At 45.7% G+C, this 23,498-nt stretch overlaps 2 long non-coding RNA genes across 2 annotated transcripts in view; one reads left to right on the forward strand and one right to left on the reverse strand.

The window, feature by feature from the left end:
* On the forward strand, positions 1-11,174 carry LOC132822432 (uncharacterized). Its single transcript, XR_009645441.1, has 3 exons — positions 1-126; positions 10,423-10,518; positions 11,055-11,174. It is a non-coding gene; the product is annotated as an uncharacterized LOC132822432 (long non-coding RNA).
* LOC132822438 (uncharacterized) overlaps positions 1,840-23,498 on the reverse strand; it is a 27,072-nt gene continuing 5,413 nt past the window's right edge. The window contains exons 2-3 of the long non-coding RNA XR_009645449.1: positions 3,548-4,108; positions 1,840-2,170 (exon numbers count right to left, since the gene is read on the reverse strand). This is a non-coding gene — a long non-coding RNA (uncharacterized LOC132822438). The remainder of the gene's footprint in view (positions 2,171-3,547; positions 4,109-23,498) is intronic.

Here is a 23,498-nt window from a genome sequence, read left to right on the forward strand (position 1 = left end):
CAGGAAAATAAAGGTTCAGTCATACATCTTACAAGGACACCGAGGTTACAATCACCAGGAATGGCTACACAGCTCAAAACTCTTTTCGCAAGAAATAAAGGACGCTGGAGAGACAGCCTGGTACAAGTAGGAAGCTTTGTGTCTGTATTTTCAGAGATTTGAGGTTGAAATCATTGGGTTTGAAGCATGTTTCATTGCCCCAGGTCATCAAAGGTGCTATTTAAACGTGCCTCATTCTTTCTGTCTTTTTGTCTGAGTTAACAATCAGATGGACAGCTCAGTCAGTGTCTGTGTTTTCCCAAATCCCTGATTGAATCTGTCTCCCCCACAAACTCAGGTGCCTCACCACACTCTGTGTCAGGGAGAAACTCTGCCGTTACAATGAGAACTGTCTTTGCTGTCACCTCTCCTCGTGCTTCCGCCTAATCCCCACTTCCCTTCATTAAATCCCAGCTGCCTCTAGTCCACCCACATGGACATGTTGAAGACCATGACAGGAGAATGGATTGAAACCGAGAGTTCGATAGCCAGGATGAAATAGGAAGAAGGAAATAAATGGGTATTTTGGATCTCAGGGGATACAGACTCCATGTGGGCATTCCCGAGACAACATTCCACGGTGAGAGTTAAACCCGGGCGGCAGGAGTGGGAACCACTGAACATGAGCAGGTTTAGTTCAAACACAGGAGGTTTGTTCAGTCAGTAACAGTGTGTTAGAGATGGGAGTGAAGTGAGCAGTGAGGGGAAATGTTACCACAAGCTGCAGATGGACAACTTTCATTGGAACAGGAGGAGGCCATTCAGCCCCTCAATTCTGCTCTGCCATTCAGGATGATCATGGCTGATTTGTGGTCTAACTTGCAATTTTCAAAACTCTCCAAACTCATCAATAAACTCCTCTGCAATACACAAGATGAATATTGAAAAACTAACCATTTGCAAATGCTGGGAAATCGGAAACAAAACGAAACATTGCTGGAAATTTTCAGGAGGTCTGGCAGCATCTGTGGAGAGTGAACCTTTGGGTCCAGTGACAGGTCAGTTGACCAGCTGCAGCTGACCATTCTGCTGTTTCTGTAACACTTTCTGGAACAGGTTCTGGTGTGGGGGATGAGACTGTCAATAATAATTGAGAGAAACAGGAGGACGGGCTCAATCAGAATAAAACACATTTTGGTCTTTCACTTTTAATTCAACTGCAAACATTATTCATTATCATTTCTGAAATAGGATAATAGACCAGAAATCAATCTTCATGTCATTGGGCCTGGGAAACTGTGTTAATTCTGACCTGGTCCAGCCGACATGTGAATCCAGACACTGAATAATGGGGTTGACTCTGAACCATCTCCTGGGCAGTTAGAATGGATGACAAATGCTGCCCCAGCAAGTGATGCCGTCATCCCATGAGCAAACAAAACAAATCCAATCGCTGTGGTTAGTTGTGAACTCGCTGGTGTTATTGGAAGGTTTATGGGGTAAAGGGAGAAGAATGGCATTAAGTGAGGGTGATCCTTTGGAGAGCTGATCAGCCAATCAGCCTCCTTTTGTACAGTAACAATTCTGTGAATAATTAATTCTGAGCCCTCTAAGGAAATATCAGAGCAGGGTTTGTAAAGAGGTCAGATTGAATGAGCATCTCGGTGAACACAAGTGAGACACAGGTACAGAGAGGCTTTGGGATGGATTAAATTAAATTTTATACATTTGCACAGTCATCAACATTACAGCAGTGAAAAATGGGAGTGCTCGAGAGAGTTGAATTAGAGCAGCAAATAAATCTTCAACATTTATGCAGCTAAAGGGGATGCTGGGTAAAGATACCGTAGTTAGTGCTTATTTTATTCCAGGCACACCAGCCTAGCACATCCTTCCTGTATCTATCCTCTCGAGCTCTTGAAGATTTTTGTTCATTTGAAGTGTTTCATGTTTAGATACTCCAGAGAAGACAGCTTCAAGCTCCTCAATCTCTCCTGCCAGGGCAATGCTGCTGTTAGAATTCAATTCACTGGCATGTAACTGGCTGCTTCATGGACTGGAACTGGCAATTCAGACCGAAAGGTTACTGTATAAAATATCTTCAATGATATTGCCAGACGTGAGTGATTTTAGGAAAATGACCATGACTTACGGGCATTGAGTGTCAGAGCACTTCCTGTTGTGGGGCATCCTGTTTAGACACAATGTATTGATAACTATTAGAACTGACTGGCACTGGCTCTGTCAAAGTGGTCAGAGTATTATGGCTGTCATCGAAGCTGGTAACAAACTTCCCATGGGTTAAAAATCGTAAATGATAGAGTAGGTACGAGGTCTGATGATACTGTTGGAGTATTGATGTTGTTCTTAATCACATTAACTCGACAGGAGTTGACTGAACTCATATTGTCTCTTTCTGAATCTAAGGATGTCTCTCTGGGCAATGAGTCTCCACAAACATCAATGAGCAGGGCTCATCTGTTTTGATTTAAATTGTGATTGTAGCACGGCTGCTTCACAGCACCAGGTACAAGGTTGGAGTCCAGCCTTGGGCAACAGCCTGTGTGGAGTTTGCACATTCTCCCCAGGATAGTGTGGGTCCCCTCCAGGTGCTCTGGTTTCCTCCCACAGTTCAAAGATTTGCGGGTTAGGTGGATCAGTCGTGCTAAATTGCCCACAGTGTCCAGGATTGTGCAGACTCTGTGGATCAGCCATGGGAAATGCAGTGTTACAGGGATGGAATGCTCCAGATGGGATGCTCTTTGGATGGTTGGTGGGGTTTGATGGGCCAGTTCTCTCCTTCCACACTGTATGGATTCTATGCTATGACTGAGGATAAACGTGACACAGCAGGGTGTCCTTGGAGAAGGAGCATGTGGTGTGTATTATTTCTCCCAATGCCTTTAGATAGAGACGGGCACTGCAGTGGATACAGTGCTTTATATCCATCGCTGCCTCATCACCCCCAACTCTACTTTGAGTTGGTCCCTTCCCACTTCGTCATTTGTAATGGTTTGCTTTGCCTGTAAGGGGCGTTGTTTGTAAATATTCAATTGGTTACACGGGTGGTTTACTGCTGGTGATTATATGTGAAGCAAAATGGTGTAATGATGATGTTGATGGTGGGAAGGTTGCTCAGCTGAGTGTGATAACACTTCAGGGTCAGAGAAATGGGGAATAAAGAACACTTCACAGCTCACAGAACCAGAACTGAAAAGCAGTTAAATCAAACCAAAGGTTCAGACAGGGAGGGAATATTTCCCTGGAGCTTGAGTAACTGCAAAGTGATGGTGTCCAGGAGTAGACAGGATTTGTTTTACAGGGCGTTTGAAATTTTAAATATTGCTATATTCAGATAGTTTCATTTCTTTTCGTTTGGTTATATTTATTGTGGAATAAATAGCTACAATATTTTAAAACCAAATTCACAAACCTTGTGTTAAAGACAAATGTTAAATAAAATCCATTAAACCATCCCTCACTGAACCCGGATGTGGAAGTGCATTCGCCTAGAGAATCCCTGCCCTGCCTACTTCTTCCTACCCGGGCTCCATGGCGATATACATACCTGAGAGATAGCAGCAGGAGGCCTTTCAATCCTGCTCCACCATTCAATGGGAAACAGCTGACCATCCAGCTCAGTCTCCTGTTCCTGCTGGGTTCCAATCCCCTTTTATGACTTTAACTTGAAAAACTATATCCAAGTCCTCCTTTGGTTTCACTGCCTTTTGTTCCAGTGACGTTGCGGTGTTACTGTGTGGGTGTAGGCAGGGGTAATGTGATGGTGCTGCCTCCTGGAGGATACACTCAGCATCCCTCATCATCCTGCAGTAACATCAACTGGGTTTCAGCAACTAGAGACAGAAACCATTTCCAGGATATGGGCATTCCTGGCTCAGCCAGCATTTATTCCCCATCTCTAGTTACCCTTGAGAAGATGGTAGTGAGCTGCTGTCTTGAGCCATTCACAGTCCATTTGGTGCAGAGAGACAGACAATGCTGTGAGGAGAGTGTGCAGGATTTTGGCCAAGTTATTCTCCATCTTTGGTTCTTCAAATGTTGGTTACCTTAATCACGATCTGCACATGATTTTGAGATTTCAGTCTGCAAATCTTCACCATTAAGCACCCTGAATAAACGAACATGTACAGGTTAGAAATTCAGAACAGACAATTCTAGTTTCTCTGGAATATCTTTTTTCTCTTTCTTCCCCCAAAGCTGTAACGCCCCAGCCCACTTACTCTCTCCCACCATTCTGACTCTGCTACCCCCTAATGTACACGCTCCCCATTCTCATGGAGTTACTGGTAAACAGATCCATGCCACCACTTCCTGTTCTGGTTAGACTCTGCACCCTTTCTGGGTTTACTCCATTTCACTTCAGTTACTGCAAGTCAATAACGTTACAGCAGAATAAATCTAAAGGAAACAGAAATGGAGGTAGCAGATGCTGGACAGAAGATGGTCCTTCAGTCTAGGAGAATGGGTCAGATCCTTCTTTGTTTCCCATTGGTTGATTCCCAGCATTATGACAAGTTGGGGATGGAACTTGGGCCCATTTGGGTGTGGTGACAATTTGACCCCACCCAACCCGTTAATACTACAAGCTGATATGTTGTGGGAGTTGTAGTCCCCATGAAGCGACTGGAGACATGTTTCTGGATAGTGAATGAAAAGTGTGTGCTGGAGGGTGTTGGATATAGGATCTCTATTCATACATGGGCTGTTACTGGATTTTACTGAGACAACTGCTTCCACAACCTGATTTCTGACATAAGGAATATAGATTCAGCCAATTGCGATTAATACATGGGTAGCAGATTTTAAGCAGAGGTAGCTGAGTGGTTAGCACTGCTGCCACACAGCGTCAGGGACCCGGGTTTTATTTCAGCCAGAGGCGACTATGTGGAGTTTACACATTCTCAGCATGTCTACGTGGGTTTCCTAGGGTGCTCGAGCTTCCTCCCACAGTCCAAAGATGTGTAGGTGAGGTGGATTGCCTATGCTAAATTGCCCACAGTGTCCATGTATGTGCCGTTTAGGTCATTAGCCATGGGAAATGCAAGTTACAAGGATAGTTTGGGTCTGCATGGGATGCTCATCATAGGGCTGGTGTGGACTCGATGGATGAATACCCTGTTTCTGCACTATAGGGACTCTATTATATTCTCCTGAAGAAGAATGTACTTGTCTCAATGTATTGCAAATCTGTGGCATTCCCTCTTGAAAATGCGGTGGTTGCCAGGACAATGAGCAGATCTAATGAAAAGATACAGATATTGAATTTGCAATGAGATGAAGGGTGAGAGAGAGCAGGTGGGAAAATCCAGCTGAGACTGAGGTGAGCTCAATCATCACCGTATTAAATGGTGGGGCTAATTCGAAGGGATGCATTGCCTCTCCTGTGCCCAGTGCTCATCATCTTACTAGTAATAACTGGAAAGCTGAATCCAAAACTCACCACCTTCACCAAAGGAGATTTTCAGAAAAGGCAGGATAGTCAGGTGGATTAGCGTTCCAAACTTAGATAGTGAGGAAGCATGTAGGAGATAATGATTTTGCAATTTTAAACTCAGGGGAGACAGTGATTTATGGGTTTAGACTGTGTAGTACATTCACACCGTCCAGAATACTCTGTTGTGAACATCCATCCTATACTTTAATACAAAGCCAAGGTTTTTGACAATGAAACGCAAAACACCCAGGAAACTTCGCCTCACCTCGTAATCTGATAGAAGACTTCTGATAAATCTGGTTGAACTTAGAACACAGCTGGAAAGCTGGAAGATTAGATCCAATCCAAGATCCAGTGCTTAAACAAAGGAGACTACAATAGGATGAGGCAGGAGTTCTCTAATGTAAACTGGAAGCAAAGACTTTACCGTGGGAAGGTTGACGGACAGTGGGGGAATTTTTCGAAGTGCTCAGCAAAAGTATATATCAGGGAAAAGGAAGGACTGTAGGAAAAGGAGTAATCTGCCATGAGTGGCTCAGGAAATAAGGGAGTCCATCAAATTGAAATAGAAGGCATACAGATTGGCAAAGACCACGGAGAAACTAGGAGATTAGAAAAACTTTAAAGATCAACAGAAAGCTAGATTGGACTGGGGAGAAAAGTGATGAGTAGCTGTCCCCAGGGCCAGAATAGCAGTTTACACTGCGAGAGGGGAACCTACTGTGTGGGGAACATATAACCTCTGTAATTGTTGAAGCACTTAACTGTTAGAGCTGAAAATGTGTTGCTGGAAAAGCACAGCAGGTCAGGCAGCATCCAAGGAACAGGAAATTCGACGTTTCGGGCATAAGCCCTTCATCAGGAATCCTTTCGTCATTGGGCTTATGCCCGAAACGAGGAATTTCCTGGTCCTTGGATGCTGCCTGACCTGCTGCGCTTTTCCAGCAACACATTTTCAGCTCTGATACTCCAGCATCTGCAGACCTCACTTTCTCCTCGCACTTCACTGTCACCATAGAGATAATCCTGATCAAGTTAAAAATCAGAGCACACTCCAAAAGCTTGCACTTACAAATAAACCTGTTGGACTATAACCTAGTGTTGTGTGATTTATAAGTTTTTCCACCCCACCCCAACACCGGCTCCTCCATATCAGAATCCTGATAGAAAGCCCCACTGAAACTGAAGTGTCTTTCAGATACTTGAGGGAGCCACAGGGGTGTATGTTTTAACCACAAAGTGCGAAACTGAACTAGACTTTCTAACTGACTGTTGCCATGGAGATAATACTGAGAGAGAGTCTCTATTCAAAGTCCCAAACCACAAAGGTATAAGAATGGGAGCCATACAGCGGACAGGTGGGAGTTACCTGATGCTGCCTGGTGGTGTTTTGCATGTACACTATCCAGGTAACTGCCATGTCTCATCAATAAAGACTGAAAGGAGACCTCTCAGAGATCTGTGCCTAGTTATTCCTATCCAGCAGGGTTCAGGAATATGAGTACACAGCAGTCAGTCTTCACAGTGGAGGATATGAAGAACATGCCAGTAATTGATAAGGAGACTGAAGGTGGTGAGGGCCAAGAAACAACCATTATCATGGAAGAGTTAGAGCTGGGCAAGCTAATGGAGCTAAAGGTAGACAGGTCTCATTGCCCTGATGGAGTACATCCCTGGATACCAACAGAGGTAGTTGGAGAAATAGCAGATGCACTTAGAGTCATAGCATCCTGCAGCAGAGACAGGCCCTTTGGCCCAAACTGGCCCCTGCCGACCAGAATGTCCATCCACGCTAACCCCATTTCCCTGCACTTGGCCCATCTGCTTCTGACACGTTCCTATCCATGTATTTGTCCAAATGTCTTTTACATGTCGTTAATGGACCCACCTCAACCACTTCCACTGGCAGCTCAGTCCATATACATACCACCCTCTGGGTAAAACAATTGCCCCTCAGCTTCCCTTCTATTCTTTCCTCTCTAACCTTCAACTGATGCCCTCCAAACCTTGAATCCCTGGGAAAAAGACTGAATGCATTCACCTTATCCATGCCTCTCATGGTCTTAAACACTTCTAGAACAGTACCCACTCAGTTTCCTCTGCTCCAAACAAAAAACTCCTCGCTTGTCCAACCTCTCCCTATAACTCAGACCCCTGAGCCCTGACAACATCCTTGTAAATTGTTCTGCACTTTTTACAGTTTAATAACTGAAACCTACACTGCATTCATCATATTTCCAGTGTTTCCCCACGGCACTGGAACCGACGTGACAACGCCAATGGATTACAATCCATGATCGAGAATGAACTCCTTTACAACAATCCCGTTTTCATCGTGTTTCCCTAGGTGCAGGTATCCTTGTGTCTTTCTGGTTGTATGGTTACTTAAAGACTTGTTCTTCTACAAAGCAAATCTGTAGCTTAATTGTTACTGGGAGATGTGCCATGGTCTTTCAGACTTTCAAAAACAAACAAACTCACTCTCCACAGTCACCCACGCTAACATGGACTTGGCTGTACCTCAATATTTTTTCCAGTCACACTGAGATTTGGAATATTCGCCCACGGACAGGATACACACCTTTCCTTCCGCATGCAAAGGGCAATGAATATTCAGATCGGCACGGATCAAGTAACTATCAGATCTGAACAGGAAGTTCAATTTGAATTTCTCATCTGCAAATCCACCCTTTCAGTATCCTACACCTGAGAAAACAACTCACCATATTAATACAGGATGGATCTTTGTAAGACAATTATAGTATTAAATTGTAGTTTCTTGTTCCCCAAAGTATTAACTCTCAGTCTAACAATTTCTTTCTTCTGTGAACTGAAATCCAACCCATCTCCTCACTCCTTTCCTCCACACCCAGTTCTCACACACTCTCTCCTGTCATTGAATTCAGTTTCCTAGCTCCTGTCTGACTCTGAGTCCACCGGGAGTGGGGGGTGTGGGTGTGTTTGGAGAATCCTCTGATGAGAACCATCCTGCATATACTGCTTCTGCACACTCTGGCCAAAACCCGTCTTACTAAAATGAACCGAATTAGAACTCGAATTGCAGGCCCATCCTTGTTCCTTTCCATAAAAACCCTGAATCTTCACAAAAGAGTTCTGATAACTTTCTGCAAAACGCTGCACCACTGATAGTCTGATCACATCTCGGGGGGGCCGGGAAAGGGGCCATTCCCCTGGGTCCTGCTCCCAGGGAGGGGAAGATGCCAATGATAAATTAATCCCATACACCCACAGCCTCCCTCCCTGGCACTGACCCGTACTCTGCATACTCCCACAATTGCCCAGCACTGTGCCCGTGCACTGACCTCCCCTCCTACAGCACGTGTTCCCGATCATACAGGAGTCCGGGTGATTGACAGCAGCAGCTGCCCAATATATCAGAATCCCTACAATATGGAAACTGGCCCTTCGGCCAAACAAGTCCATACCGACCCTCCAAACAGTACTTTACACAGACCCATTCCCCTACCCTATATTTACCCCTGACTAATGGAACTAATATGAGGGGCAATTTGGAATGGCCAATTCACCTGTCCTGCACATCTTTGGATTGTGGGCAGAAACCGGAGCACCCGGAGGAAACCTGATCAGACACAGGGAAAATGCACAAACTCCGGGTTTGGCCAGAATCGAACCCGGGTACCTGGTGCTGTGAGGCAGCAGTGCTAACCACTGAGCCATCTCTATGGAGGGGAAGGGGTGGGGCTGGAGAGCTGGGGTAATGGGATTGTCAACAATGAATGAATGTGGAGGACACTGGGGGATGGACAGGTCAGTGAGGGACAGGAGCAGTGCAGCATCAGGAGGGGATCCTGGACAAACTGAGCAATGGGAGAGTCTGACAGGAGAGAAACTACAGGAAGGTTCTGTCTGGAGACTCAGGCAGAGACAGCTGGGAGACAGTATGGCCTGGTGGCTTGGGCATGTTTTCTAATCATCCTCTTCAAAGATGCTGTTCCTCAACTCTGAGCCTGATCCTCCTGGTCCAGAGGTAAGGACACTGCCACCATTTCCTGGTTAGATTACTTACAGTGTGGAAACAGGCCCTTCGGCCCAACAAGTCCACACCGACTTGTGGGCAAGGGATACGGGGACTGCCTTTCAAAAAGCTGTGTTGACGTTAATAACAGGACTCCATACACAGACACAGACAAAATGCTGGTGTACTTGAACTTCATCCCGAATATTAACACCTATAACTGAGCAACGCAGACCCCGATGTACAGAGTTAAATCCTGGATATTAATAACAGTTTTGTTCATGGGAAATCATGTCTCATGAATCTGACTCAGTTTTTTTGAAGAAGTAACAAAGAGGATTGATGAGGGCAGAGCGTGGACATGATCTACATGGACTTTCGTAATGTGTTTGACAAGGTTCCTCACGGGAGACTGGTCAGCAAGGTTAGATCACATGGAGTACAGAACTGGTCCGAAGGTAGAAGGCAGAGGATGCTTTTCAGGCTGAAGGCCTGTGACCAGTGGAGTGTCACAAGGATCGCTGTTCCATCCACTATGTTTCATCATTTATATCAATGATTTGGATGTGAACGTAGGAGGTATTGTAAGTAAGTTTGCAGATGACACCAAAATGGGAGGTGTAGTGGACAGTGAAAAAGATTACCTCAGGGTACAACAGGATCTGGATCAAATGAGTGAATGGGCTAGGAGTTCAGTTTAGAAAAATGTGAGCTGCTGCATTTTGGAAAAGCAAACTTTAACAGGACGTATACAGTTAATAGTAAGTTCCTACGGAGTGCTGCTAAACAAAGAGTCCTTGGAGTGCAGGTCCATAGTTCCTTGAAAGTAGAGTAAAAAGTAGACAGATTAGTGAAGGAGGCAGTTGGTCTGCTTGCCTTTATTGGTCAGAGCATGGAGTATAGGGGTTGGGAGGTCATGTTGTAGCTGTGCAGGACATTGATTCGGAAACTTCTGTAATATTCCATGCAATTCTGGTCTCCTTCCTATCAGATGGATGTTCTCAAACTTGAAAGGGGTCAGAAAAGAATTACAGGATGTTGCCAGGGTCGGATCGGCTGTTTTCCCTGGACCGTCAGAGGCTGAACGGTGAGTGGAAAGAGATTTTTAAAATCAGGCCGGGCATAGATAGGGTAAATCGAGAAAATATTTCCCTGCGGTGGGGGAGTACAGAACTAGGGGACTGGGAGGGGGTGGGCAGATGGGACAGAGGGTGGGTGGATCGAGAGTGGTGGGACAGAAATGGGTGAGGACAGAAAGTGGGATTAGAGAGGAGGGGGACAGATGGGGGGAACAGAGGGGGTGCCTGCCGGTTGGGGGGGGCGATCGACAGAGAGGGGGAACAGACCAAGGGGGTGCAAGCGACGGAGGGAGGGGAGGGAAAAGATGGGTGTGCAACCGACGGGGGAGCGACTGACAGAGAGGGGAAAGACTGAGGGCGCGACAGACTGATAGCACGATGGGGTGGGGGCGCGATAGGGGTGGTGGTGACCAACAAATGGCTGACCGATAGAGAGGGGGGGGAACAGATAGAGTGGAAGGAGACGGGGGAACATAGAGGAGGAAGATGGAGAGTTATTTTATAGATCTACAACTCAACCCTGTTCCTGTTTTCTCCTCCTCAGCTTAATTCCGTCTGAAGGGCTCAGAACAACTGCATAGTTCCTGGAAAGTGGAGTTTCAGGGAGATCAGGTGCTGAATGTGGCATTTGGGACACTGACCTTTAATGGAATGCGCTGGTCAATAAATGGACTCTAATTCGATTCCACTGTCTGCGTGGTGTCTGCACATTCTCCCTCCGTGTCTGCATGGGCTGCCTCTGGGTGCTCTTAATTTCCTCCCACAAATCCAAAGACATGCAGGTTAGCTGGATTAGCTTTGGGTAATGGTAGATTACAGAGTTAGGGTGGAATACTGTTCCGATGTTTGATATGGTCTCATGGGCCCAAAGGCCTGCTTCCCCACTGTAGGGATCCTGTCACTAAGTATAGGGATTAGGAGGTCACGTTGTGGATGAGTAGGGCATTGGTGAGGCCACTGTTAGAATACTGCATTCAATTGTAGTCTCCCTGATTTCAGAAAGATGTTACCAGAATAGGACTCAACCTCTTAATAGCAAGTTCTTGGGAAGTGTTGACAAACAAACAGACAGTGCAGTGTGGGTTAATAGTTCCTTGAAAGTGTGGTTGAAGGAACACAGGTCAGTGAAGGTGGTGTGCGGTATGCTACCTGTTATTGGGCAGTGCATTGAGGATAGGAGTTGGGAGATCAGGTTTCAGTTGCACAGTTCATTGGCTCGGCCACTTTTGCAATGCTCACTGCTTTCAATTCCAGTCTCCCTGCTATAGGAAAGATGTTGGGAAATTTGCAAGAGTTCAGAAAAGTTTTACCAGGGTGTTGCCAGTATTGGAACATTTGAACCAAAGGGAGAGGCTGAATAGGCTGAGGCTATTTCCCTGCAGCACTGGACACTTTAGGTGGCTTTATTGAACTTTATAAAATTATGAGGGAGCAATTATAGGGTGAATAGTGATGGTTTATTTTATTCCCCCAGAGTAGGGGAGACCAAACGAATAATGTGATTTTTTTTTCCAAGGTGGAAATGACAAATTCTAGAGGAGGGGGGAAAGTTTAAAGGATATGAAAACCGAAACAACTGCAGATTCTGTAAACCAGGAAGAGGATCAGAAGTTTTTGGAAAAGCTCAGGCAGGTGTAGCAGCAGGTGTGAAGAGAAATTAGAGTTAACGTATCTGAGGAAGGGTGTCCAGACCCGAAACTTAAACTGATTTTTCTTCACAGATGCTGCATGACCTGCTGAGCATTTCCAACAACATCTGTGCAAGTTTAAAGGGAGTTGTGTCAGACAAGTGTCTTGAGCAGATGTTGATAAGTGACTAGAATGTATTCTCCTGGGAGATGGGGAAAGCAGAAACAAACACAATTTAAGAGGTATTCGGACAGACACATAAGCACGCATAGGTTGTCAGGGATATGGATCATGTACAGGCAGATGGAATTAGTTTGGAATGGCATCATGATCTGCATAGACACAGTGGGCTGATTACTCTGGTGCTGTAACTGTTATGTTTTCCAGGGGGTAGAATGGTTTTTGAAGAAGTAACAAAAATGATTGAGGAGGGCAGACTGGTCGACATGATCAACGTGGACTTTAGTAAGGCTTTCGGCAAGCTTTCTCATGGGAGACTGGTTAGCAAGGTTAGATCTCATGGAATAAAGCAGAAACCAGCTATTTGAGTACAGACTTGGCTCAAAGGGAGAAGACAGAGAGTGGTGGTGGGATGTTTTTCAGACTGGAGGCCTGTGGAGTGTCACAAGGATTGGTGCTGTATCTACTATTTTTCGTCATTTATATCAATGATTTGGATGTAAACACAGGAGGTATTAGTAATTTTACAGATGATGCCAAAATTGGAGGTTTAGTGGACAGCGAAAAAGATGACCAAAGCTGCAATGTTTCCTGCAGGTGTCACCATTTCAGATGCTGCCCGATCTGCTGGGGATCTCCAGCACTTCTTGGTTTTGTTGCAGATTCCCACCATTTTGCTGAAGCACTTGGAGACAGAGAGCTGTACAGCTCCAGATTTTGTTGACTCTGATTCCTGGGATGGCAGGACTGATGGATGACGAGGGACTCAATCCTCATTTAATCCTCCTTTCCTTTGGTTTTCGGAGCCGCTGACGACATCACTAATATTCTACCTCCCACTCTCTGTCCTGAATCTGACCCATCTAACCTGACACTTCAGCTCCCATCCCCCTGCCAGACTAGTTAATACCTCACCAATGGAACTGGCAATAGCCCCCCACCCCCCGAGGAGATTTGACCCAGCTCTGCCCAGGGGCAACCGGTCAGGCTGGTACAGGTCCCACCTAACCCAGAAACGCTCCCAATGCCTGAAAAACCTAAACCCTTCCCTGGTACACCATTTCTCCAGCCCCATATCCGGCTGATCTACCCTCTTATTCCTGCTCTCACTAGCACATGGCACTGGGAGCAAGTCTGACATAATTTCATTTCAGGAGCTGCATGATAACGTGTCCCTGCTCTCCCAATATCCAGCTTTCAAGCACTCATCCCTTTGTTTCATGATGTCCTTGGTATCGGTGTGTTCGACAACCACAGGCTGTTTACCCTCCAGCTCCAGAATCTCCTCTAGCTGCACCATGATATCGCGGATCCTGGCACCAGGGAGATAACATGCCATCCTGGATTCATGGCTGTGGCCAGAGAAGTGCCTGTCTCTCACCCTGACTATTGAATCCCCTGTCACTCTCTTTCTTCCCGTTCTGGGCAGCAGAGCTATCTACGGTGTCATGAACCTGGCTGTTGCTGATTTCCCCCGAGACCGACACACACACACACGAATCCCAAGCAGTATCCAGTATCTGTTTGGGAAGGGGATAACCACTGGGAACTCCTGCACTCCCTTTCTGAGCCGTTTACTTGATCTGATGGTCACCCATTCCCTTTCTGCCTGTGTAACCATCACCTGCAGTGTGACTAACTCACTGATCATAATGTCCATAACATTCTCAGTCGTGAAGATGCTCCACAGTGAGTCCACTCACAGCTCCAGGTCTGAAAAGTAGTTTCCCAGTAGCTGTTGATGGGCACATTTCCTGCACACACAGCCGTCAGGGACACTGGAAACATCCCTAATTTTCCCACTTTGTACAAGAGGAGCACACCATGGGTCTGAGGTCTCCTGTCACACAGGCTCTCTAGATTCAGCTAGTTATTCTCATTTAGAGAATTTAAATGAGCGAGCAATATCCCTACCCTTCAAATATATCCATTATAATCAAACTCCCGTATTCTTTACTTAAGCTGATATGTTATAGCTTAAAAACTGTTACAAAATCTCCCCAGGTATCACTTACAAACTGACTGTTTCCTTTGGGACCATGTGAATTTCTGAATGGGCTGAAATAAAAATGAGTTTCAGTTTCACCTTCTCCCTGTCCCACCTCGCTCTGTTTACACCCAACTCCAAAACACTCTCATTGAGCCAAGCAGCACCCACAGTGCAGCCCTGTCATTTTCATTATCTGCTCACACCTACACTGCCCTCATCCTCCTGTACTGTTCCAATGCATCATAATGGGAGCTGAGGGACAGTACCTCATCTTTCAATTCAATCCTTTGAAGCCCCAGAGTCAACATGCACCTCAGCAGTTTCTGGATGAACAGACGGTTGTTAGAATCTGGAACATTCCACCTAAAAAGGTACTGGAATTTGAGTTCATAAGGAGTTGCAGAGAATTGAAAATAACGAGTTTACAGGTTAACATCATGAAGTGGGTGATTGGGACTAAATCGGACACTCCCTACAAAGAGACGAAGTGCAATCTGGACAAATCTGTGCTCCCTCTCAGACCAAAACAGACTCTGAGCTTCCAGTTGCCTGCCACTTTAACACACGAGCCTGTTCCCTGGCCAACATCTGTCTGATTCTTACTGCAGTGTTCCAGGGAAGCTTGATGCAGAACACTCCAGAACACACCAAATGGCCCTGTATTTCAAGGACTGCAATTTCCCCTCCCATGTGGTCAACAATACCCTTCAGTGTATCTCCACCACTTCCTGCGCCTCTGCCCTTGAACCCCACCCCTCCAACCGCAGCAAGGCGAGAACCCCCAAGTCCTCACTTTTCAGCCAGATACAACACATCATTCTCTGCCATTTCCACCACCTACAATCAGACCCCACCAGAGATATCTTTCCCTCCACACCCCTTTCAGCATTCCTCAGAGACCATTCCCTGTGACTTCCACATTAGATCCATGCTCCCCACCAACCCATCCTCCACTCCCAACACCTTTGCCTGCCATTGCAAGAGGTGTAAAACCTGTGCTCACACCTTCCCTTCACCTCCATCCAAGACACCAGAGGTCCCTTCCACATCCAGCAGAGATTTTCCTGTACATTGAATAACCTCATCTATTGTGTTCATTGCTCTCTACAATGGGGAGACAGGACGCCAACTTGCAGAATGTTTCAGGGAACCTTTCTGGGAGAAATACACCAACCAACCCCACTGTCCTGTGGTCAACCATTTCAACTCCCCCTCCCACTCTTCCAAGGACATGCATGTCCTGGGCCACCTCCACCAGAAAATCCTAGCTACATGACTCCTGGAGGAAGAATACCTCATTTTCTATCTTGGGACCCTTCAAACCACAGAATTAACATTTCGTCATTTCCCCTCCCCCCCCACCTTATCCCAGATCCAGCCCTCCAACTCAGCACCACCCTCTTGAACAGTCCCACCTGTCCATCTTCCTTCCCAATTATCCACTCCACCATCTCATCATTACCCTCCACCAGCATCTTCCTATCGCCTTCCCAACTACCTTCCCGCCAGCCCCACACACCCATCCTATTATCTGTCAGCCCTCTTCCCCACCCTCACATTCCTGCTGAAGGGCTTAGGCCCAATATGTCAATTCTCCTGCTCCTTGGATCCTGTCTGACCTGCTGTGCTTCTCCTGCGCCAAACTTTAACATAAGCTGGAAGAACAACACCTCACTTTGTACTTGGGGACCCTTCAGGCCTCTGGCCTTAAAACTGAATTCATTAATTTTAGGTCCTAAGTCTCCCACGTCCTCGTGCCCTAGTCCCCCACCCCACACACCAGGCCTTGTTATTACATAGCCTGCCATTACACATTACCTATGGTTAGCCACTAACTGTCTCCATTAACATCTATTCACCCTCCCCCAGGCAGATCATTATCCGTTCCTTTGTACAATTGCTCCTATACCTCTCTTTAGACTATATCACCACCCATCATTTACTCCTTAACCCTTACCTTCTGCATATAAACCGACATTTTTTCCCTGTAACATCAGTTCTGAGAAAGGGTCAGTGGATCCAAAATATTAACTCTGATTTCTCTTCAAAGATGCTGCCAGACCTGCTGAGCTTTTCCAGTACCTTCTGGCTGTTGTTTCTGATTTGAGCATCCACAGTTCTTTTGGTTTTCATTTACTGGGAGTTTCTATTTCAGGTCTAGCAGCCTACATCGTGTGTTTATATACCCTCCCAGTCCACACTAACTCCATTTCTCTCCCACTCCCTTCACACTCACTGGGTCTCTTCCCACCCCCTCACCGTGACACTGCACGTGCAAAGCTCATGGTCACATACTGGCTGTTGGCAACACCCCTCATTCACTCCCATTGGCTGGAGGATTACACCTAGCCTCCTTTTGGTCTGAAGCTGCCGTCAATCAGCCAGGCCCCATTGTGACATGAGTGGTGGGATCCTCCCAGGAGTGTGGGAGGCTGAGAGGTGACCTCAGAGATTTATAAAATCATGGGAGGCATTCATGAGATAAATAGACAAGGTCTTTTCCCTGGGATGGGAGAGTCCAGAACTAGAGAGCATAGGTTTAAGGTGAAAAGAGAAAGATATAAAAGGGACCCGAGAGACTACTTTTTTCATATAGAGGTGGTGCGTGTATGGAAGCTACTGTCAGGGGAAATGGTGGCAGCTAGTACAGTTACACCATTTGAAAGGCATCTGAATAGGAAGGGTGTAGAGGCATATGAGCCAACTGCTGCCATATCGTACTAGATTAGGATAGGATATCTGGTTGGCATGGAGGAGTTTGACTGAAGGGTCTGTTTCCGTGCTGTATATGTCTGTGGCTCTGCCTTGGGATGAGCTTCATCATTCACAGTGAATGGGGCAGTATCTCAGAGCACAGGGGCTGGGAGCTATTCAGCCCATTGGGGCTGTACCCTCTCCCTCTGGACATGCTGCCAATCTGCCCTTCCTCCCCTCCCATTTACCCGTAGCACTCCAAATTTATCCTCAAATAGTTAGATTCCAGAGATGTACAGCATAGAAACAGACCATTCGATTCAACTCGTCCATGTCACCCATTTATCCCAAATTAATCTTGTCCCATTTACCAGCACTTTGCCCATATCCTTCTAAACATTTCCTAATCACATACCCAGTCAGATGCCTTTCAAATGTTGGAATTGTACCAGCCTCCACACTTCCTCTGGAGCTCATTCCACGTTCAGCTTGAAAACATTGCCCCTTAGATTCCTTTAAAATCTCTTCTCTCACACCTTAGGCTTGTGCCCTCTGGTTTTGTACTCACTTAACTTTGGGAAAAGACCCTGGTTGTTCTCCCTATCCATGTCCTTCACGATTTTATGTACCTCGAAGGTCATCTCTCAGCCTCTGATTCTCCAGGGAAAACAGCCCCAGCCTATTCAGCCTCTCCCTATAGCTCAAATCCTCAACCCTGGCAACACCTTTACACATCTTTTCAGAATCCTTTCAAGTTTTGAAATATCACTACTACAGCAGGGAGACCAGGACTGAAAGCAGAATTCCAGATGTGGCTGAATGAATGTCCTGTAGAGCTGCAAAACAATGTCACAACTCCAATACTCAATGCACTAAGAACACCAAACACCTCCTTCACTACCCTGCCTATCCATGATTTCACATTCAAAGAACTATGAACCTGCACCTCAAGGACTTTTTGGTCAGCAACACTCCCCAGGGCCTTCCCATTAAATGTATAAGTCCTGCCCTGATTTGTTTTGCCAAAATGCAGCACCTCACATTTATCGGAATTCACTCCACCTGCCACTCCCCAGCCCATTTGATTGAAGTCCCATTGTACTCTGAGGTAACCTTCTTCCCGATCCACTTCCTCCCGATCCAATTTGGTGTCTATGTAAAGTCACTAACCATAACTCCTATTTTCACATAGGAATCATTGATATAAATGATGAAAAGCAGTGAACCCTGCACCGATCCTTACACCATATTGCTCATCACAGGCCTCCTGTCTGAAATGCAACCCTTCCCCACTATCCTCTATCTCCAAACTCACAGACAATTTTACATCCAAATAGCTAGTTCTTCCACCTTGAATGTCTTTCTGAAGTCCAAGTTAGTGATTTCTATACACAAAGCCAATCTGACTGTCCCTAATCATTTCCTAGCTTTCCAATTACATCTAAATCCTATCCCTGAGAAGCCCTTCCAACAACTTGCCTGACTCCAGGCTCACCAGTGTATTGCTCACTGGCCTTTCCTCATCACCTTTCTCAAATAATGGCGCCAGTCTTCCAGCATCTCGGTGATACAAATATCTCAGCGAGGGACCCAACTATCACTTCTCTAGCTTCCCACAAAGTTCTGGGATTCACCTGATCATGTATCAGGGATTTATCAATCTTGATGCATTATACAAGTTCCAGTGCCTAACTAATATGGACACTTGTCAAGTTATCCCTATTTATTTCTCCAAACTCTCTCACTTCCATATCCTCCTTCAGTAAAAGCTGACACGAAATACGCAGATAGTATCTCTCCTGCCTCCTGTAGATCCATATTCAGCCTTGTTGGTCTTGGAGGGTCCCTTTTCTATGCCTGGTTACTCTTTTGTCCTTAGTGTATTTCTAGAATCTCTTTGGATTTTCCCCAAACCCATTTCACAAAGCTCTCTCTTCCCCTTTTTGCCCTCTTAGTTTCCCTCGAGTATACTCCTCCTGCCCCTATACACCTCCAGGTATTCACACAAACCCAGCTGTCTGTACCTGCCATATCCCTCCTTCATTTTCTTGACCAGAGCCACAATTCCTCTTGGCAGGCAGCATTCCTTACACCTCCCAGCCTTGGCCTTGATAGGAACATACTGTCCATATACTCATTGTCGCAGACCTATGGGGCAATGGCAGGTGAAGACAGAGAAACAATCATTCATTCTCAGTAAAGAGGCAGTGCTGGGAAAGATACCAGACCCTTCTGCCAGACCCTTAACCACTCAATTAACCTATCTGTATCCCTGTGCAGACTGACAATGGCCTCTGCACACATTGCTCTTCCACTCATCTTAGTGTCGTCCACTTTTCATGAATCCATGCTGTGTCTGCTCGATGAGACAATTCCTATCCACATAGCTCACTATTTCTTCCTTGAAAGATCAGACATTTTCCCCACTACAGAAGTTATGCTAACACGTCCATTTTAAAATATTGGCATCACATTTGCAGCTTTCCAATCTGTTAGAACGGTGCCAGAATCCAGCAAATTTTAGTGAATTATCACGAGTGTATTTGCTATTTACCCACTGCCATCTCTTACAGTCCCCGGGGATGCATTCCATCACGGCCATGTTGGGAAACGTGAGGTCATTCATTTTGGTCCGACTAACAGCAAACTGGATGATGAAATGGTGAAAACATGCAGCAGGCTGCTGTACAGAGGGAGCTGGGTGTCCTTGTGCATGAATCACAGGAAGCTGGTTTGCAGGTACAGAAGGTAAATAAGACAGTGAAGGGAATATTGTCCTTCCTTGCTAGAGGGATGGTTATGCTGCAGCTGTACAGGGTGCTGGGGAGGCCACACCTGGAGTACTGTGTACAGGTTTTCGTCCCCTACTTCGGGAAGGATGCAGAGGAGGGTCACTTATTTGAGTCTGAAGTTGAGAGGGTTGCCTTATGAGGAGAGATTGACAAAACTGGCACAATCCTTATTGGAACTTAGAATAATGGGACGTTGTAAAGAAAAAATATAAAATTATGAAGGGAGTAGATAAGATAGAAGCAGGGAGGTTATTTCCATTGTGGACTGGACAAACTAGGGTGCATAGCGACAGAATAAGGGGGTATCAGATTTAGGACTGAGTTCAGGAGAAACTTCTTCAACTATAGGGTTGTGAATCTGTGGAATTCCCAGCTGGTTGAAACAGTTGAGGCTTTCATCTTGAATGTCTTTAGGTCAAAATGTAGATTTATGAACAGGAAATGAATTAAAGGTTATGGTGAGAGAGCAGGAAAGTGGAGCTGAGGCCATGAAAAGATCAGCCCTGATCTTATTGAATGGCAGAGCAGGCTGGAGGGGCCAGATGGCTTACTCCTGCTCCTATTCCTTATGTTATGTTCCCACTTTCCAGCCGTCCCTTTACCTGGGAATAGCCATGAAATATTGAAAGATTTCGCCTTGTTCAATCACAATTCACCTTTATCCAATTTAGAACAGCAACTTTTAGATCTGGTCTTTTCTTTTTTGGAACTATTTTAAAACTATTTGAATTATCAGAGAATCAAGACAATGGGGAAGCAGGCCATTCAGCCCATCACATCCACACTGACCCTCAGAGATTCCCACCCTACCCATGTAATGCTGCCTTTCCCATGGATACTCCACCGAGCCTGCACATCCCTGAACACTATGGGCAATTCAGCCTGGATAATCTACCCAACCTGCACATCTTTAGATAGTGGGAGGAAACCAGAGCAATCAGACGAAACCCACACAGATATTAACAATAAGGTGATCAATCCTTTCTTATTTCCCAGTTCCGTCCAAATAATTTCACTGAACGTACTCCCATGAATATCCTCCATAAGCACAACTGTAATGCTATCCCTAATCAAAAACACCACTCGTCCTCCTCTCTTGTCCCCCTTTCTATCCTTCCTATAGCATCTATACACTGGAACATAAAGCTGCCAGTCACATCCATCCCTGAGTCATGTTTCTATAATACCCATGTTATCCCAGTCCCATGTTCAAACCATAACCTGAGCTCATCTGCCTTCCCTGTCAGACCTCTTGCATTGAAGTAAATGCAGTGTAACTGCTCGGTTCTACCGCGTTCTGTGCCTTGCCATTGCCTGCCTTGACTGTTTGACTTCTGAACTGTACCAGCCTCAGACTTACCTCTTTTCTCACTATCTCTTTAGGTTACCCCCACTCCCTCACTGGTTTAGTGCCTCCCGAGTAGCACTAGCAAATCTCCCTGTCCGGACATTAGTCACCTTCCAATTCAGGGACAATCCATCCTTCTTATTCAAGTCACTTCTACTCCAGAGGAGATTTCAATGACCAAAAGATGAGAATCCTTCTGCCCTACACCGGATCTTTAGCCAATCATTCATCTCCTCCATCCTGCTATTCCTACTCTCACTAGTACATAGCATTGGGGATAATTCAGACATTCCGACCCAGGACCTACTTTTTCATATTCCAGGCTAATTTGCTATATTCTCTCATCAGGACCTTATCTTTTTTCTCTTCCTGTGTCATTGGTACCAATGTCCAATGACCTGCCACTGGTTATTCTACCCTTTAAAGAATTATCTGCCACCTCTCAGGCACCCTTGACCCTGGCACCAGGGAGGCACCACCCCATTCTGTTATCAGCTGCAGAAACTGTGGTCTGTGCCCATTTAGAGAGTCCCTTATCATCACTGATCACCTGGAACCTGATATACCTCACATTACATTAGAGCCAGCCTCAGTACCAGTAACTTGGCTGTCAGTGTAACATTGCCCTGAGTGTCTTACATTTTCCTAAACAGTGTAATTGTTTGAGATGGGGATAGCCACAGGATACTCCTGCACTACCTCCCTCCCTCTCCTACTTTTCCGAGAGGTAACCCTTCTACCTGACTGTACCTGCAGTTTTCTGGCCTGAAACTGCCATCTATCACACACCCTGACGCTTGTAAATTCTCATGACCATTAAGCACCGCTCCATCTGATCCATGTGATCCAAGAGGATTTGCATCATCACTTCCTGCAGGTTATCATCAGGATCATTCAACTCTCCCTAATCTCCTCCAGGAAGTACACATCACTGTACGAATGGCCATCTCTGCACCTTAATCTGTAGACCCAGAAACAGGCTGAGTCTTATAGCTTTACAAAAGACTACTCTCTAATACATGAGTACCTGTATTTTATATGTAAAACATTCAACCAAAAGATCATAATACAGGTATTTAAGGTAACAAACCCTCACCCTACTGAATATTGCAGATTTTAAAAAAATAAAACAGACCAACATTTACCTTTTAAGAGACTGAAACTCACTGAGCTGATCCCCTGCTGTGAGTCACAGACATACAGCACAGAAACAGACCCTTCAAACTCGTCCATGCCGACCAGATATCCGAATATTATCCCGTCCCATTTGCCAGCACTTGTTTGCGATATCCCTCTAAACCCTTCCTAATCACACACCCATCCAATGCCTAATAGATGTTGCAATTCTACCAGCCTTCACAACTTCCTCTGGCAGCTCATTCCATAAACACACCACCGCCGTGTAAAAAAGTTGCCCCTTAGGTGCCTTTTATACTTTTCCCCTCTCACGCTAAACCTACACCCTCTAGATCTAGACTCCCCCATCTCAGTGAAAATACCTTGTCTATCTATCCGATCCATGCCCCTAATGATTTTGTAAACCTCTGAGGTCTCTCCTCAGACTCCGACACTCCAGGGAAAACAGCCCCAGCTTAAACAGCCTCTCCCTACAGCTCAAACCCTCCAACCAGGGCAACACCCTTGTAAATCTTTTCTGAACCTTTCAAGTTACACAACATCCTTCTGATAGGTGGATAACAGAATTGCACACAATATTGCAAGATGGCCAAACCAATGTCCTGAACAACTGCAGCATGACCTCCCAACTCCTGTACTCACTGCTCTGACTAATAATGAAAATCATACCAATCACCTTCACTATCCTATCCACCTGCGACTCTACTTTCCCGGAATTATGAACCTGCACTGTAAGGTCTCTTTGTTCAGTAACACTCCCTAGGACCTGACCATTAAGTCGATCAGTTCTGCTAAGCTTTGCTTTTCCAAAATGCAGTACCTCACATTTATCTAAATTAAACTCCATCTGCCACTCCTCAGCCCATTTTCCGATCTGATCAAGATCCCATTGAAACCCGGGGTACCCTTCTTCACTGCCCACTACACCTCCAATTTTGGTGTCATCTGGCAACTTACTAATAATACCTCCTATGTTCACATCCAAACCATTTATATAAATGATGAGAAGTAGTGGACCCGGCACCGATCCTTATGGCACTCCACTGGTCACAGGCCTCCAGTCCGAAAAACAACCCTCTTCCACCATCCTTTGTCTTCTACCTTTGGGGAAAGATAACAGTCTCAAGGTAGATGGGTCTCCTGGCTTTGATGGAATACATCCCAGGGCCTAAAGGAGATGGGGTGGGGGGGGGGGAGAATAACAAATAAACTCGTGAT

The sequence above is a fragment of the Hemiscyllium ocellatum genome, chromosome 14, assembly GCF_020745735.1.
Source record: "Hemiscyllium ocellatum isolate sHemOce1 chromosome 14, sHemOce1.pat.X.cur, whole genome shotgun sequence".
Taxonomy (NCBI): Eukaryota; Metazoa; Chordata; class Chondrichthyes; order Orectolobiformes; family Hemiscylliidae; genus Hemiscyllium; species Hemiscyllium ocellatum.